The following is a 16,532-nucleotide window of genomic DNA, read 5'->3' on the forward strand; positions in this document are numbered from 1 at the left end:
TGGAACAATGCCCCCACTGAATAACGTTGGACCGACACTCCTCTGGCACAAACAACCGATTCGGTGGGCAATCAGGCGGAGGCGTTACCCCTTCTAAGGCCTTCATGACCTTCGACTCGACCTCCCATCTGAGAGTGGAGATCACTAATGTCTCAGGTAAAATACACTCGGGAGTAGACGGGCGTTCGGATTGGTCAAAAATACGAGATAAAGAATCGGGTTTGATGTTTTTGGAACCCGGGCGGTACGAGAGAGAAAAGTCAAAACGTCCAAAAAAAAGTGCCCACCGAGCCTGCCTAGAGTTGAGTCTTTTGGCGGTTGTGATATATTCCAGATTCTTATGATCAGTCCATACGATAAAAGGTACCCCTGAGCCTTCTAACCAGTGACGCCATTCTTCCAGCGCTAACTTGACTGCCAACAACTCTGTTACCAATGTCATAATTACGCTCGGCAGGTGATAAGCGATGGGATAATAACGCGCAGGGGTGCATCCTGTCGTCTGTGGAAGAACGTTGGGAAAGAACTGCTCCTACCCCCACCTCTGACGCGTCGACCTCCACCACGAACTGACGTGAAGGATCAGGGGTAACGAGGATGGGAGCCGAAACAAAGCGGCTCTTAAGTTTGGCGAACACAGCCTCGGCTGTATCGGACCACCTGAACGTCGTTCTGGGGGGGGTCAAGGCAGTCAGAGGCGCGGCTAGTTGGCTGAAGTTGCGAATAAAACGCAGATAGAAATTGGCAAATCCCAGAAACCTCTGCAGGGCCTTACGGGAATCTGGACTAGGCCAATCAATCACAGCCTTAACCTTGTCAGGATCCATACGCATTCCCTCAGACGAGACGATGAACCCTAGGAAAGGAACAGACTGTGCATGAAAAACGCATTTCTCCGCCTTGACAAAAAGCCCATTCTCTAGTAACCTCTGAAGCACTCGTCTGACGTGCTGAACGTGTTCCTGGAGAGAAGATGAAAAAATCAATATGTCATCCAGGTAAACATATATGAATTGGTCGACCATATCTCTCAGCACGTCATTGACGAGTGCTTGGAAGACCGCTGGGGAGTTGGACAGCCCGAACGGCATAACCAAATATTCAAAGTGCCCCCTAGGGGTATTAAACGCGGTCTTCCATTCATCACCCTTCCTTATGCGGACCAAATGATAAGCGTTACGTAAATCCAATTTTGTGAAGATGGATGCTCCCTGCAATCGCTCTAAGGCTGAAGACATCAACGGCAAAGGATAGTATTCTTTACCGTGATGTTGTTCAGCCCTCTGTAATCAATACACGGTCGCAGAGACCCATCCTTCTTCCCCACAAAAAAGAACCCCGCCCCCGCTGGAGATGAAGAAGGGCGAATGAATCTGGATGCTAGAGAATCAGAAATATATTTCTCCATAGCCTCCCTCTCTGGAACAGAAAGCGAATATAATTTGCCCTTAGGCGGAGACTTACCAGGCTCTAAGTCTATAGCACAGTCATAGGGACGATGAGGAGGAAGAGAAGCAGCTCGAGACTTACTGAACACTTCTCTCAGGTCCTGGTACTCCTCGGGCACGTTAGACAAATTCACTGTCTCCTCCTGGAACACAGAAACAGGTACAGACGAACACGCAGATACGAGACAAGACTCATGACACTTATTACTCCCTGAAGACACTGAATTGTGGCCCCAATCGACTCTGGGATTGTGCAAGGTGAGCCACGGATGACCAAGTACAACTGGTGCGAGTGGTGAGTCCATGAGGAGGAATTTTATAGTCTCAATGTGATTGCCGGATGTGATGAGAGTGATGGATTCAGTAATGTGAGAAATGTCGGGGAGGAGTTGGCCGTTGAGGGCATTAACGGAGATCTGGTGCTCAAGTGGAGAAATGGGAATAGAAAGTTTTTTAGCCAGTCCAAAATCCATAAAATTACCTTCCGCCCCAGAATCCAGTAATGCCTTGGTGTCGTGTGTGCAGGTTGCCCACCTTAGTCTTACCGGGAGGAGGGTAGATGATGATGGTGATGAGGTCTTCTCGGCGGAGATCCCACCCGATAGTAGCCTCAAAGTTACTACCGGGCTTGATCTTTTACTGGGGAGGCATGAATGAAATGGCCCGCCTTCCCACAGTATAGGCAAAGCCCCTGGGATCTCCGCCTCTCGCGCTCCTCCCGGGAAAGCCGAGCTCTACCCACCTGCATGGGCTTGGAATCTGCTGCGATACTGATGATCCTGCTGAAACCGACCCATCCTGCTCAGCCGTGCATCGACTCTCAGCGCTAGCTCGATGAGTCCGTTCAATGTCTGAGGAAGGTCCAGCATGTAAATCTCCCTCTGGACACGGTCAGCCAACCCATGCAGGAAACGGTCCCACTGCGCCTCCTCGTTCCATCGGCACTCTGCGGCCAGGGTGCGGAACTGGATGGAATATTCCGACACCGAGCCATTACCCTGGCGGAGATCGGCGAGTAGTCTGGCCGCCTCCCTACCCGCCACCGCACGATCGAAAACCCTTCTCATTGCGTCGGAGAGTGCCTGGAACGAGGTGTAGCATGGATCTTGATTTTCCCACACCGCCGTTCCCCAAAGAGCCGCCTTGCCAGACAGTAACGTTAGAACGAACGCCACTTTAGTTTGTTCTTGGGAGAACGTCAGTGGCTGTAATGAAAAATGCATTGAACATCGGGTCAAAAATGCTCTGCAAAACTCTGGTTCACCTGAGTATCCTTCAGGAGTAGGTAGGCGTGGCTCGCGTTGATGATGCCGCTCTGGTGGTACGGTTTGAACGGGCGGTGTGGGTGGCGCAGTGGGAACTCTCAGATGTTGTAGTTGTTGGGTGAGCTCGGACACCTGCGTCACAAGCGCTTGGACCGTCCGACCTGTGTTGGCGATGCTCTCTTCCTGTTGGTCCATACGCGTGATGCTTCTCGAAGCGAACTCATCCCAACTTCTTGCGCCTGCTGCATCCATAATGTGGTCAGATCGTTCTGTGACAGAAGCTGGAGAAGGATGCAATAGCAAAAACGCTTTATTTGTAATGGTAAGTATATGAACAACACGGTCAGGCACACAACAAGGGAAACAACACAGCTGGTCAGAATGGTGGATCGGACAGACACCAGCGCAGATGGTGGGTGACACAGGGACCTCGGTGGACAACCAGTGAAGAATCTCCAGTGAGGTGCTTCCAGTCCAGTGATGAATCTCCAGTGAAGTGCTCAGTCCCGTGATGAATCTCCAGTGAGGTACTCAGTAATCCGTGGAAGTGCAAGGGAAACTCGAAGAAACACGACGACGACACAAGGGAAATCCACAGGAGGAAGAACAGCTCAGGAACAGAAACACACCGGGAAGAACAACGATCTGACAACATAAGACACCAGTTACTGAACATATAAAGGAAAAAACTGATTGAAGCCAGCTGGTGCTGCTGATCATCGCTGATCAGTGACCGCGCCCACAATTAACGCACACACACACAACAGCACGCAAGACGAGAGAGAGACAATGAATTCATACACAGTGACATTATTTTGTTGTACATTATTCAACACGCCGTTTTAGTTTAGGCTATAGAGATATTAAAAACTAGAAACTACTATTTAGTTCCTTTTGAATTGGAACCGGTATCGTTCAATTCTATGACAGCTGTGTTGCGTTCAGTCCAAAATGGCGGAGTTGCTGCTCTGCGCATGGGTGCGTTTGTTGCAATGGAACGTTCTATTGAGTTTCACCTCTTGGTACTTCTATACTCTTTTCCGCTACTTAGCATATAGCGGCGCCTAGCGTTGGAAGCGTCCTAGAAGAAAAAAGAGCTGTGGTCGCTAACGGGAAACCGAAACCGTTGTAGACGAAGTCCATGCGTCTGTCCCTCTGGACAAAGATGTCAATTACTTTGAGAAATACACCCAACAAAGAGGACTTTTACAAAAATTTCATGAGTCTCTCCTTTTCAATGGAAATAAGAGCCAAGGAGGAAAGTCTGTTCTGCTCCATTCACGTCAGAGGCGCCAGCGCCATGTGCAGTTGCCGCAGCACAGCCTATGAGCCATACGCTCACTGTGCTCACGTTAGCTGTGCAGCTGCAAATGCGTTTTACATATAGGCTTCAGTAAATCGAGGAAAAGGAGTTTCGTCTACAAATAAAAGTAAGTACCCCCTTTAAAATGTAAATTATTTATTTATTATTTTTAAAACCCTTATATTGGCTTGTGTGTGTTGTCTGATGGTGGGCTATAGGCCTGCTGTGCGCTGACAACAAAATGTTCTCTCTTCCATACCCTGGTGCGCCGTCACCTCTGCCACATTTGTACTGAAGGTCTATCTGTGCGATTATGGTGCATTTCGTAAGGGTTAAAATGCTGTTATGTAGTTCTCTCTTTTTTTTAATCCTTGTGCACTGTCCCAGACGCTCATTGCGTGTCGGTGTGTGCGCCTAGCGCAGTTTGTAGGAGCGAATAAGCTGTTTTTATACTTTAAAACTGTACTGCTGACACAATGTTTTCTGTCTGTAGCCTATTCAAATCCTGGTGCGCCGTCACAGACCAATAGTGTGTGTGTGGCTGTCTGTGCGCGTTTGCGCATTTTGAAGGAGAGACTAGGCTGCTTGTCGGTTCGCTGACAACGCGCCGCCTCCCTCTCTTAATGTGTCCTGCACAAAACATTTATTTTTTGTATAAGTCATAAGATAGATGTGTCCATTAATTTATTAGATTTGATTGTGCATTAGCCTCACATATATATCTGACTTTGCTGTATGCAGGCAGCGATGTGATGATGCCTGATATGAACTTGGGTTGCTAGATTAACTAAATGAATGAACATATATGCCACATTGATAGGTCACAGCCTACCCATGACAAGATTTCACCACACGTTACTGTTTTGCAGAGGGTGTAGAATTCTCTGTAGACATTAAATGGGTCAGCAGAAATACAGGACGCTGTTTTTGAGGCCCATTTTCTGATCCATGGTAAAATTAACACATGCTTAAAGGAATAGTTGTTTACCCAAAGCTTATTATTTTGTCTTTTTTTTTTTGTTGGTCAAAAGGTGAATTTTTGAAGACAGTCTTGGTCACTCTTATAATGAGAGTAATTGAGGACATGCCCTTTCAAGCTTAAACTACACACAAATGGCATAGAAGTATCATGAAAGTGGTCCATATGATCCATGCAATATATTTCAAGTCTTCCAAAGTCATACAATTATTTTGTGAGAAATTCGTGAAGTAATAATTATATTAGTATTCAATATTATAAAAAATATGACTTGTAATTTGCAGTAGTAAGTTATTAAATTTGTAACATCAATATGTTTCATGTAGCTCAAACAGTAGAGTAGGTCATGGGAATGCATGAACTGATAAAATGCACACCTCAAATAATGCATATTTGCAGGGTTGAGAAGTAGGGAGCCTTTTACTGAAATAGTTAACCAGGACGAATCAAGGGATGAGTATGTGATATATAAAGACTCTGAAGCGCTGTATGTATATCCTGCCTTTGCTTGGGAAGAACGTATTTAATTTCTTGTGTGTGTGTTTGGGAAGTTGTAGTGACAATATAGGGACAATTTATGTTTGAAGGGAGTGATGCCTGTGTTAAGGAAATGCATTTGGCCAAAGAAGAACATTTAATTAGCTAAGTTTACTAAGCTATGTTCATTTATAGCAGCCTAATTCGGTGTAATGTTACTATTATCATCACGCTTGACACTGAGAATTACAATAAATGTTTTGTGACGATCGGGTGCAGATATCTGAATCGGATAAAATCAGGTTAGAGTGGGCGGCGAGTGGATGATTGACGTTAGAACTGATCCGTGCATCTCTAAGGCCTCGTTTACACTTTCATAGAACACATCTGATCTGTCTCGCATATGAGCAAAAAATCGAAATTGGGTCATTTCACTGACAGTGTAAACAGGAAAAAAACGCATGCATTCAGATATTTCGAGATCGGTTTGAGGCCTCGTTCATATGTCGAAATAAATCCGTTATGTGCCAATGTTACTGTCATGTAAACAGGCAGATCAGAATTTCAGAGGCATTGAGCTACGTATCCGCGGTTTAATGGCGAGAGAAACCCCAAAGCGGATCTGCAAAGGGACGGAATGGTCCGACGAAACGTTGTGTCATTGTAGGAGAGGAATGTGGACACAAGTTGACACAACATATCAAAGGTTGGCTTGCTCATGCAAAAATTTCGGACCCACTGCTCCTTCTTAAAGCCCGCCGTCTGTTGCCAGTCATGACTCGCGTAATTCTCCTTAATATTGCTTTTTACTTGACTTTATTTGCTTGACCTTGAAGGAATCCAAAAGTAATCAGATTGCATTACTTTTATATTGTGGTGCTTCAATTACGTTACTGAATACTTTTTTTTAAATGTATTTAAAATAATTTGTAACTGTAACAGTGTGACTCTGTGTTTCTCCCTTTTTTAGTGTTTTGGTTTAGTCCTTTTCAGTTTTCCCGCTCCTTGTTTGTCCTCAGTTAATTCACCTGTGTTTAGTTAGTTATCTTCATCCATGTCACCTGTCTCCTATTCATTATTGTCATCAGTCTCTGTATTTAGTTTCCCTCAGTTCATTCAGTCTTTGTCCGTTCTCGTTGAAGTATACCATTCGTATTATGACGTGTGTTGCTACTACTGAGTTTTCGTTGAATAAATTCCTGTTCCTCATCGTCTTCCTCGTGATTCCTCAACAACGTCCCGTGACAGAAGAACGGACCAAACTAAAATGGATATCCCTGCTAGGGTCTTCTCCTGCATGGCCACCCCAAGGGTCTTCTCCGCCATGGCCACCCCAAGGATCTTCTCCGCCATGGCCACCCCAAGGGTCTTCTCCGCCATGGCCACCCCAAGGGTCTTCTCCGCCATGGCCACCAAGGGTCTTCTCCGCCATGGCCACCCCAAGGGTCCTCTTCGCCATGGCCACCCAAAGAGTCTTTTACCCAAATGGCCACCCGAAGTGTCTTCTCCGCCGTGGCCGCCCGAAGGGTCCTCTCCGCCATGGTCGCATGACAGCCAGCTTCCCCCTGCACGTCCTGGTCCGCCCTGTCCTCCTGCACCTCCTGCTCCGCCCTGTCCTCCAGCACCTCCTGCTCCGCCCTGTCCTCCTGCACCTCCTGCTCCACCCTGTCCTCCTGCACGTCCTGCTCCGCCCTGTCCTCCTGCACGTCCTGCTCCGCCCCTGTCCTCCTGCACGTCCTGCTCCGACCCTGTCCTCCTGCACGTCCTGCTCCGCCCTGTCCTACTGCATGTCCTGATCCGCCCTGTCTTCCTGCACAGCCTGCTCCGCCCTGGAGGTTTCCTGCTCCAGATCACTGCCTCCTCAGCCTCCAGGACGCGCCTTTTTGGGAGGGGGCATACTGTAACAGTGTGACTCTGTGTATCCCCCTTTTTCTTAGTGTTTTGGTTTAGTCCTGTTCAGTTTTCCCGCTCCTCGTTTGTCCTCAGTTGATTCACCTGTGTTTAGTTAATTTTCTTCATTCATGTCACCTGTCTCCTATTCATTATTGTCATCCGTCTCTGTATGCAGTTACCCTCAGTTTATTCAGTCTTTGTCCGTTCTCGTTTATGTATACCATTCGTATTATAGGGCTGTCAAAATTGCTCAAAAATGACGTTAGAATATTCCCTCTAAAAAACACACATATATTCGAACTATTCGAATATCTCGTTGCGCATTTTTTCAATGACGCGCATTAGGTCAATAACAGGACAAATTAATTATTTAAACACATTTAACAACGTATTACCTACATACCTACTAATGGCAAAGACCGCAGACCTCACTCTCGCTCGCGCTTGCAATATCTAATCCGTGAGTACAGTACACTAATGTTTCTGTTTAAAGCCCATCTTTCAAGTTGAAGATCCCTGTGAATAGACATGTAGATAAATACTGTAGGAACTCGATTTGCGTGAAGAAATTAATCATAAATGTGCATTAAAAAAGTTTTTTAAAGAAATTGTGAGTAAAATTACTTCCGCTGTCAAAAACGCTCGGATCGGACGTGACGCAACGGCCGGTAAATCTCATCTCTTCGTAATGGAGTCAGACATTGAAGAGGTTGCAGTAGGGGTTCATGTCAACTCTTCCGATGGGCCATTGCCTTAGAATTATGAGCCACCTAGGCGAGAGAGGGGTCAGGCAGAGTTAAGGGGAAGGGTAAATGGACAGATGAGAGAGATAGAGTTGTGGTTTGAGGAGAATCGGTGGAGGATTGGTCAGGTGTCTTGGTGAGTGACCACAGGCTATAGCTAATTGTGGCTTAAGTTGTCTCCATGTTTATCACATTGCAGTATCTTTAATAAATCATATTTAGCAATATTGCTATCGACTTTGTTGTTTTTCAAGCATCCATGTATATTGTCACCACCTATGCTAGCAACATGCGTCTTAAAATGTTTAATTTAGATCCCAGATTTTCTTAGCCGGCTGTTATACTACTCCCCTAGTATTTCCGACGGACATTATGTAAATGAGCTCGCATGTACTACGGAGTATGTGTATGAAAGCAGTTAGTGTTCCGGTTAGGACGGGAATATGCTGTTCATGTAAATATAGTCATTGTCACAAGGATCTTTTATTGTCACGTGGACTGAGTTTAAGGCATGCAGATAAATGCGTGAGTTTATTTTTGTTAACACATTTTGTTTAACAGGTGCTTGTGTGGTAGATGTGAGGCTATGCCATCAGCAGTGGAGAGTGTGTGCTGTAGGGAGGTCGACGCCTATTGGTCCCTTGTCCAAAACCTAGATCCCCCAGAAGACATTACCTGCCTCACCCTCCATCCAGGGTTTGAAGCATCCTATATGAATCCTTTTGTGCTGCAGATAGCATACTTGAACTTCAGACAGGAGCATGGCCCTCTCCAAGCCAGCAGGCCAGAGTATGTTTTGAGCAAAAATTATTTCACACTGCAAATTAAAGAACCAGCTTTTCTACACCAAAATAGTAAATCCTGTTAAGCAGGTTTTTAAACTCAGTGGTTTCCATATACTTACTATAAAAACAACTTTGGTGTTGTGTAGTACAGTAGAATAGCAGCCAACAGGATATTCAATATTTACCATTGGAATTGTTTACTATGAAAACATGGTATGATCAAAATGTAATTAGGTCCCAATCTCCACCACAGGCAGTTCCGATACACAGCATACAGGCAGGTTGTCCGCTGGGCGTACGGAATACTAGGCAGGGACATTAGGAAAGCCATACCTTCATGTGTTGTGTCAGCAATAAGGATGCAGTTTGCAGAGGTGGGACACGCGTACAAAAGTTTCCAGTGGCCCCACTTGGAAGACGATTAATAAATTCATAGTGAAACAAACTGTATTGGTCAAAGTTATCTTTTATTACGTGTTAAAACCCGAGTGTCGTGCGAGATGGAGGCTGACTGCCTCATCCTTGGGAACCTTCTGGAGGGAATTGGTGTGGGGGGGCGGGGCAGCAGAGGACAAGACAGCACTGCTTTCTTGTAGGGCCTGTGGTGACTTGGAGTATTCCTCTACCAGAGAGACCATCAGTTTTTTTGCGTATCCTTGAGGAGAGATGTTTAGAACACATTTAATAACATGGTTGACTCACATAAAAAAAGATATTGAGAAACTAAGTGAAACTACTAACCGTAAGATAGTTTCTCCTTGATGGGGTGGACTACCCAGCCACCTTTCCGAAACCGCGGGTAGCGAACGGCGTAGCGTGCCTCACCCTCACTGGTTCGAGCTACATCTCTGTTGCCATTACTATTGAAATGTAGGGCTGCCAAGAGAAGTCTATAGGAGATAAGTAGATAGAACATTAGGTCTCCAAAGCTAACCCAATGCAGTGAAAAGCAACAGAAATACATGACATTAATGTTTTCAGTTCAAATGGGTCTAAGACAATGACTCAACTTTGCGATTATTTTTTTGCAAACAATATGTAACGCTGTTATCAATCAATAACATTTTGGTCCGCTATACAAGACTGCATTAGTTTTTAGCCATAATCATTCTGTCATCATTTACCTGCTACAAAAGTATTGCAATATCCTGAATTTTTTTTTTAGTGCTGGGCAACGATTAATCGCAACCAAAATAAAAGTTTGTGTTTACATAATATATGTGTGTGTAATGTGTATAATAATTTTTATATATAAATATACACATATGCATGTATATATTTAAGAAACATTTGCATGTATATACTGTATATATATTTATACATAATTAATATTATATATATAAATATAATATTTTATATATAAATAACATTTTCTTAAATATATACATGCATATGTGTGTATTTATATATATAAAAATATTTATACACAGTACACACACACATATATTATGTAAACAAACTTTTATTTTGGATGCGATTAATCGTTGCCCAGCACAAAAAAAACAACCTAATTTTATTGGTATCGATACTTAAGTGATAACACTACCTGCTGTACATCCCAAGAAAAGAAAAGCCAGTGTGTTTGGGAGCAAAGTGCAGAATGAGGGAATGGTAGGCCTCCAGGGAGAATGTCTGAAGCTGAGGCGACAATTGTCGAATATCCTTTACCAGTGCTTTCCTGGCAGCCACAGTTTAGTGGCTGCTGGTGATCCTGAATAAAACATGTTCTGTCATATAGTCTGTTGCATTTCATAACACAAGTAATTATTAGTACACATGGGGTTACGTATTGATAAAACCAAACTAAACTTAACAAGCACTGAAAAAAGTTTAGCCTCAAAACATTTGACATCTTTTAACATAGGCTACTATGTTGTACCTGGTTCAAGCCACTCCTTGTTTCTTGCCTCTCCTTCCAACGGTGTATGTGCGCAGCTGGTAAATGCAGGAGTGCTGTGTTCATGTATGTCCTGTACATGATTTATCATACTCTGCCATTTTGCCTGCATCTCATCTGGATCTCCTGTAGGGGTGGAAGCTGCGGTCCAGTAGAGATGGTTGATAATGGCTGGCCTCCACAGCTTCAGATCCTCACAGTCCCTCTCTTTTGCAGCAGAATCCAGTGCTTTCTGTACACCTGTTCCAGAGCAGACAAACAGAGCAGAGCAAACTAATTATTAGGAAAGTGAACTTAACTTCAAAAAACAAGTCTGTTATGTAGAACTACCAACATCACAATACATACTTTTCCCAATATGCCAGATGTCAAAGAAATGCCTTGTTCCTTCTGAACACATTTTCTCACCTACCCACTTGGCCACCTAAAACAAAGAACACACAAATTGATTTTATAGAATTTAGAATTTATTTTGAGTGATACTGTGCATTTCAATACTGTTCAGCATTAGATCTCTCCTAGCATCAATACCTGCCGATTTCTGTCTGTTATCAGAGCAGACACTTGCATGTCTTGGTCCATCAGGAACTGCATACTCCGCTTTAGACCCTCTAGCTCACACCAAGAGCTGCTTGGGACTTCTGAGCTCTGTAAAATCAATTGATTATTACTGAACAGTATCAGTAATATCAGTAACTAAATCAGATACAAGATTTCTGTGTGACATCAACTTACTTGGACAAGTTGAACATCCACAACTTTGTTAATCCGATCCTCAATCAAGGAGTATAGCTACCATATTTGGCACAGTGTCCAGGAGAATCTGATCTAAGAACTTCAAAAACAGTTACATTTAGAGGTTAATGCAAAAACACACTGACCTGTTCTACATCAGTGACGTGAGCTGGATCATTCTACCTGCAGTCGCCAGACAGGATCAATCCACCTCCAGTCTCCTTCAACTCCCTGATGATCCCCCTCTGCTCATTCCTCCAGGCCTGCACGATAGTAGGGATAGTGTAATAGCGCTGATGGCGGAAAAAAGTGCCGGGACTTATGCACTGCAGTCCAAACAGCTTCAGCATCCTGATGGTCTGAGTAGCCATGCAACCTGAGAAGTGGATGGCACCGCTGAGTAAAAGGTTTGCAGGCAGGCATGTTTCGATGCACCTTTTCTTGGTTTTGCCAGTAACGCTCATAACCACAAGTTCCGCAGGCCTGAAAGATGAGAGAAGATTCAAGACTCAAGCAGCTTTAAGATGAGGCAGTGAAATGCCTGTATAGTTAAGACACAAATAATTAATATACATACTGTACATTCACAATCTATAATTCAGCTCCTCACAGACAGTTGACAATTAAGACATTACCTGCTTAACTTTTATGAAGGTTCCTTCCGGGTGCATTATGTGTCCCTGGGTTTCCCCACAGCATGCAGGGCAAACCGTGAACAAGGACAGCAACTGCCTCTGGCAAACAATGAACTTGTCAAGAGCACTGAAAACAAGAAAAGGAAAAAAAACACATTAATTCTGACTATGACATTTTTGATACACAATCAGAAACAGTTTCCATTAATAAAAGGTTTTTACTTTGGGTCACTGAGAGATTCCAGCTCTTCTGGTTCCTCCTCAGAGGACTCACTCCACATCTCCTCCCCTGGACTCCATGACATATCACCAGAATGGTTGATGATATCAGAAAATGACCATTCATCATTACTTTGTTCAGGACTGGCCAGTGGAGTAGATCTGCGATGCTCAAACCTTTCAGTTTGAGTCCCCACAGCCACCATCTGAGGCTTTACCTGAACAGCTTAGATGAAAGAGATTTATCTTAATAATTGTTCACCATTGTACATTCATTGGTAACAACACATGCACTATCTAATGCAACCCAGTACAAAATATATTTTTCTAACATTATGAAGTTCATAATTTTTAATGTTTACTGTCTGAAAAGTGTAAACTACAAAATAGTAACCATGGAGATCATAAAAAAATGTTGACATGTAATCCTTATTTGTGATTGTATATGGCATGTATGGTGAATGCTAGATATAAGCTAACCACCTAATGAACGATGTAAACATCTTATGTTGCACTGTGATCCACGATGGACCACTACTGGCTCAGGGTCCATTTTAGAGATGTCTCCATCTCCATCATCTTCAGGATCTGAAGTGGCAGTTGCACCCGCCCTGTCTTTGCTGGCAACACTCTCTCCCAAAATCTGAAAACAGACCAAAATTACAACTTTAAACTTTAAAAAATGTAGTAATTTCATGAAAATCCCCCATTCGTGTATTATTTAAAAGACTGCTAATCTTTTCAAAATAGTCCAGAGCTGCATCCTTCGCATGTGCCCTGTTGATACCAGCTTTGATTAGTCAAAGAAAACCAAGGCAACTTCGATGTAACTAAGAAAACCAGAAAACTAATATTATAAAGCATTACTTGGATGCGTTTCCAAAAAGATTATCTTATTAACTCAATAAAATAAGTGTCAGGAGGTAACTTTGAGTCCTGCACTCACGTCCGCCGAATTTCTGACCATTACCACCCGTTCCCGCCCGCGCCCGCCGAATTTCTGACCATTACCACCCGTTCCCGCCCGCCGAATTTCTGACCATTATCACCCGTTCCCGCCCGCCGAATTTCTGACCATTACCACCCGTTCCAGCAACGTATGTGTTAACTTACACTCCCGCCCGCAAATTTATTCCCGCAAAATAATAGAGATGCATTGATTTTGTGTCTAATCCCGTCCCACAGGAAAAAAACACGTATTTGTATTGCTATTATTAAAGAGATTCATGGGGTTAACGTAACAAGAGTAAGCTGACGGCGTGACTTCATGGTGCCAACTTCTCAAGTCAGAACAGCTACAGTCAGCAAAAGTCATGCCAAGACTAATCCATTATAATGTCAAGAAAAATATATTTGCAGAAATTACATGCAGAGCTACATTTCGATGCAACATGTAAAGTATTATAAGACTTACTCTGCAAAGCTCCCGTTTTCGACGCGCAGATTCTCTGCTAACGTTAACGTTAGACTCTTCACTCCCGCCAGATTTTGCTGGTGGACTTGCATGCACCGATGGCACAGCTCCATTTGCCAGCCTAACCCACTCTCTTCGTCGAAATCCCATGCGAAATTCCATAAGATCTCCTTGGTTGTAGCTGTCCGGTGTGAAGTGTTTTTCACATACCACCGTGTGTCTTGTCACCGAGGAGGCAGCGAAATTGCTTCTCTTTGCCTGGACGAAACGTATCCAAGCACGGAAATCTTTGTGTTTCTTGTTTGGAAATCAGTGGACCCGATGACCAGACAAGTTGGAGTGGTTGCATCCAAAACAAACACAAGAATTCACCATTGTGACAATTCAAACCAACTCAACTATAACGATAACTACAAGCTCTATTTTCTGTTACCACCTCTCAGACTACGTAAACCCACACTGAGAACCAGGGCAGCAACGCCTACTTGTTTGCCTGTTGTTACGTCATATGATGCGTTCTCTGGAAAAGGGCGTTTTTTTTAGCCTAGCTTAGAATAGGTACACTTTTTTCTTAATTTCTGCATGTGGGTGTTGTAAAACATGTGTATTCTTATGTATGTCTTTTTAAATTGACATTTCCATACAAGATTCTGTATAAATTAAGTTATACAATTAAATTGAAAGATGGCCTTTAACGTTAAATAAAATGAGGCATACAATTCCGTGAAATGTGACAACGAACTTTTACCCTGAGGTTCATAAAAAATAAAGTGCTATTACAAACGAAAAAGGCAACTTACATTATTTGGTGCTTGTATTAAAAAAGGAAGAAAAAAAACCTTAAATAGCTAGCAATACAACTTTATCTCGCGCTCCACAATGTTACCATCCACCGACCAAAATCCAAAGTACTTCCAGACATGGCTTTTTAGATTTTGGGGGGTTAAAATCAGTTTCTCTGCTGCGGGCGAGTTGGGCTCTGCACTTTCTGCCCTCTTCCATGTAAATCAACTTTCAGCAGTGACGCTGTGCCAGTGCGACTCCCGTGACCTGTTCCTGATCCTTCAGGCAGCGCGCGCGCGCCTCCGCTACCGCGTTTTTTCCCCCCACATTCGAATATTAATTTTCACCTTCGAATTTCTGTTTTTTAAAACTATTCGACTATATATTTGAATTTAGAATATTCGTTGACAGCCCTATCGTATTATGACGTGTTGCTACTACTGAGTTTTCGTTGAATAAATTCTTGTTCTCCTGTTCCTCATCGTCTTCCTCGTGATTCCTCAACAACGTCCCATACCTGTAAAGGAATACATTTAAGTATCCCTCCCAACTCTGCATATTTATAATGTAAATGGTGACAAATTTTTTTTTGGGTGATCTCTTTAGTATAAACACATGAGATTATACTGTATGTGATTGTAAGTTTGTATGGTGTTTTGTAGTACAGTTTGAGCATGCGTTGTGACAACATAAGACAATGTGTAGATAACAGAGCTTAAGTTATAGGACTTTTGGGATCATGACACAGAGTGTTCCCTTTCAGTCGCTCACGTTCAAAGTAGTCGACGTGTCGACTGATTAGGATCACGCTTAGGGAGCCTGTCATCTTCGAGTACTGTTAAAACGAGCCAATGCACATTGGCATACGTGAAATGCATCTCACACTCCGCCCCACGGCGTGGGTATAAATACAGAAGTGGATGCACGCACTAGTTGTCTTTCGCTTTGGAGCTGATCAGTCTTCATGTCGATGTCTCTGAAGACTGTTGTTATATTACAAAGAGCGAGTGTGTGGGTGTTCTTCTGGAAGACTCTCCCACTTTGGTGGTTCTACAGCGCGAGTGCAGCGGTGATCGTGAGCTTCTGAGCTCTCAACTGCTGTTTTAACTGCATAATTTTTGTGTTTGTTGACGGTTAGTTAGAGGGCAAAGAAGTGAGTGCTTCACTGTTTCAGTTCACTGTTCAGTGTTGCCGCGGTCATTCCCCTGTGTGCTCCGGCACTGGTGACAGGTCCCATTTCCTGAAAGAGCAACACGGGTGCGTTTGCATCTTTTTCAAGATGTCATTCCATCCGTGCATTTCTGGATACGGTCGTTCCCTTTCCCCCTCTGACGGTCACAGTGGTTGCATCACGTGTTTAAAAAAAAAAAAAAAAAAAAAAAAAAAATATATATATATATATATATATATATATTTTTTTTTTTATTTTAGTGGTGGGCATAGATAAATTTTTTTAATCTAGATTAAAATGGCACATTGTAATTCTGTCGAAGGCATTCAGAATATGTGTGCTACCCAAATAATGACTAAACGTAGGCCTAAGTCTTTGAGAACGGGTTTCTCAAGCCAGGTGGCGCATTAGACCAGGGGCTCATCTTTTTTTTGATGGCACGTTTCCAAAATGCATCACAAACTGCTTGAGAAAGCTGTTCTACTATGATAATTGGTGATGAAAATAAAAAAATTGGTGATGTGTGGAACGCTTTTCAGAGAAGATAAGGTAACTTATTTTAGCACAATTCACACCCAGCGGTAATTCAGGAAAACAAAATCTTAGAATGCTCCACATGAAACTTTGGTCTTCCGACCTTTATAACATCGTGTCGATTTATTTTGGTTAATATTTTTGAGGGAGAGAGAGCAAGACAGCGCTTAGTGTGGAGATGGTGAAGTGGTTTACACTTTCGCCTGGCTCCGAAGTGAGAGAGTGCGCGGGCGCGACGGGGTCTCTCTCTC

At 43.4% G+C, this 16,532-nt stretch overlaps 1 protein-coding gene across 3 annotated transcripts in view; it reads left to right on the top strand.

Moving 5' to 3' along the window:
* arl15a (ADP-ribosylation factor-like 15a) overlaps nucleotides 1–16,532 on the top strand; it is a 286,129-nt gene that overhangs the window by 48,887 nt on the left and 220,710 nt on the right. The gene's annotated exons all lie outside the window — the stretch shown is intronic.

This window comes from Siphateles boraxobius, unplaced genomic scaffold (genome assembly GCF_051911475.1).
Source record: "Siphateles boraxobius isolate OS27281-9 unplaced genomic scaffold, OSU_SipBor_1 16, whole genome shotgun sequence".
NCBI lineage: Eukaryota > Metazoa > Chordata > Actinopteri > Cypriniformes > Leuciscidae > Siphateles > Siphateles boraxobius.